This window comes from Nanorana parkeri, unplaced genomic scaffold (genome assembly GCF_000935625.1).
Source record: "Nanorana parkeri isolate BGI_ZX_2015 unplaced genomic scaffold, ASM93562v1 scaffold651, whole genome shotgun sequence".
Classification (NCBI taxonomy): Eukaryota; Metazoa; Chordata; class Amphibia; order Anura; family Dicroglossidae; genus Nanorana; species Nanorana parkeri.
In genome coordinates, this window is record NW_017306919.1 from 597,219 (window position 1) to 600,203 (window position 2,985).

The window sequence follows — 2,985 nt, forward strand, 5'->3', positions numbered from 1 at the left end:
GAAAACAAAAACCTGAACCGTAAAGCAGTAGGTGTACGAAGGCAAAAGAAGAATGGAAGAGCCATGTGAATGCTTATGATTAACAAGATGATTCAATTTCATTAAGCACTCATTCCTTACCTACAAGGCCCTGTTTGGTATATCAAACTCCACCACAGTAGGTATCTGTCCCGTATTTTAGCTTCCAGCATCCCTGTTGAAGGCACTAAGGGTGAATTATACTTTTGTGCTAAGATCTAGCCAAACATTGCACTGTGAAGTCTTGCTGTGTGCCTCTTGATACCATTTCATTATACTTTGTAAAGCATCAGACGTAACACGCATATTGGATGTTCTTTGGCAGTAGATTGTTCTAAAGATCAATGTCCATCATGTCACCACCTACATGAAAGCATAGACATGGCTTTTTGTTTGTTTAATTTTTCCTCTTGGGTTGGACTTTAGACATGATGTCGTAGGTTGTGGGGCAATTCTGTATTAAGCAAAATGATGTGCTAAAAGTACTTTTACAGTGTTATTTCTGTCTTACATTGTGTAAACTGTGTAGTGGTAACGCTTCACATGTTGTTCCTTCGCCATTTTTTTTCTCCCCCATAGTTCTGCCCATTTTCAGTTAGTTTTTTTTTTTTTTTTTTTGTGTATGAAACACTGTCAAAGTGTATTTAATAAAGTGCTAAGTCAAGCTTGTAACTTGTTTTTGAAGTCCAATATGATAAAATACTTTTCACAATAAAACGACCAGCTGAGAGAAGTATTTTTATCATGCGATCAGTCTCCACATCATATGGTACAGCTTGAATCTTCATTTTATTTTTTTTACCCACTTCTTCATATGGTGAAATACATAAATGGCACAATTGGTTTACTTTCAAAAGCAAGAAAAAAAACTTTTCCCCTTGTTTCTGTGTTGGAAAGAAAACTCTTCCAAATCAGGAAAGAATATCGATGCCTTTTACAGCATGGAGTCCAGGATGACAGTTAAATCCACAGTGGTTTTGACTGTGCAGGTGGGGATAGCAGATGCTGGGAGAGCATCCATAATATTGATATACAGCATTATGTCCTCAGCATTGTATTTTCTCAATGGTATAAGCAGGATTTTTTATTTTTTTTGTATTATTGCATATGCTGAACTGAAAATGTTACACATTGCCAAATCACTTTATTTTCACATTCCCCAATGCTGTTAGTTTATACGCATTGTGTGTGTGTATTATATATATATATATATATACATCTTTCTTCACCTCAAGTTTTGGCAACACAAACGATGCTTCAGTCGCCCTACGGCAAATCGCAAATTGTCTACAACCATTTGCTAGATGCAATGCTATGTAGTCTGTAGGCTATAGTTAAACCTGAGCTACAGTAGATTGTGGCCAACAAAGCAATTGTCCACTACTGAAAGCTTACAGACTCGTATGAGTTGTAGCAGTTCATCCTGCAGTACTGCATCTGAAAACACTTGTGTAGCTCAACCGTATTGCTTTGGGGATTGTGAAGATGAGCAGCCATAACTTTTATGGGTTTAGACACTAAATAGACGTGTGCCAACATTTATTTCAGTACAGAGGTAAGCTACAAGCTAAAACTTAGAAATAACAAGGTCTACAGCATATACAAATTTGCTAACATTAGCCAGTCTCAGAGCCATGGCTTGAAGGGGTAACTGCCTGTATGTATATATTGCACATACATAATGGAGAACATGTGAAGAAATGACATCTACCCTTTTATACTAGAACTGGGTAATGTTTTAGAGGGATCAGATGGTCTTCAAGATTTGTTTTCTCCTTTTCCTCTCTGATGCACTTCTAAAGTTAACCATTTGTGTCCTGGTAATGCATGTGACTGCTGAACTGTTACACTCTTAGAAACTCAGATTTTGTAGCTTTTTTTTTTCTGTTTTTAACTACATGTTACTTTTGGCCTTAAGGCATGTGCCTCCTTCTTTTAAGTTACACACTAAGGATTATCGTAACAGTTGTAACCATTGCTGCCGTTGCAGTTCAGTGTCCTCTTGGTCCACCAAAGCTAATGTATTCAGTCAATGGCTTCTTGGGTACTTTTTCTGTTACACACTAAGTTCTTAAAACATATATAGCTTTCATGTGTGTTGAACAAAGTGCATAGATTTGCAAGTGCTTCTATCCTGAAGATCTCTAAAATGAATATTATTGACTCTGAAGAGTCCTGCATGTAAATCTCAAAGCAGAGCCTGGCTCCGTGAGCCCCCCCTTCCCAATTGTAGTTTGTAACACTTAATAAATGTGCATGTGTGCAATTGGGGACACACAGTTTGTATAGTTAATTGTGCTACAGTGTGTTGTCTTTTTTTTTCCTTTCATATCAGCCTATATTTTACCTTTTGAATGTGGAATAACTTGGTAAACAAGTCTTTTTATACACTTTTTTTTTTTTTCATGCATTTGTTCTATTTTTAATTCAATCTGCGTGCGTCTGATTTAACAGATGAGGGACTTGTGATTCATCTCTGGTGGGCTTTGCTAGGGCTCATGTTTCAGATCTGCATGCAGTGCTTGCATATACTGTTATAATTACAGTCAGATTCTGGATGTAAGGGCGTATTGTCCATAAATGTCACCGGACTCAGAATGCGAGCTGTCTCTGTACACTACCTTACATTTTTTTTTTTTCCTTGCTATACAGTTGTATTTTGTGTGCGTGATAACAGACTGCCATGTAATATTACATAAAAATTATATATAAAGAATAAATTAACTAAAGGGGATTTGCACTTTGCAGGGGAAGTTTCCCTTAGCTCAGTGAATGTTGTGAAACTTAATTTTGTAAAGAATACCCAATCATGTGCAAGTGGGAAAAAAAGCACTTTTTCTGGAACATGATTGGGTAATTAAGTCAGCAGAGCTTCCGCTCATTCACTAAACTAAGTGCAAATTCCCTTGCAAAGTGAACAGCCTATTTGCGTTTAGGAAATCAACCCCTATGTTTTTATGAATGAAT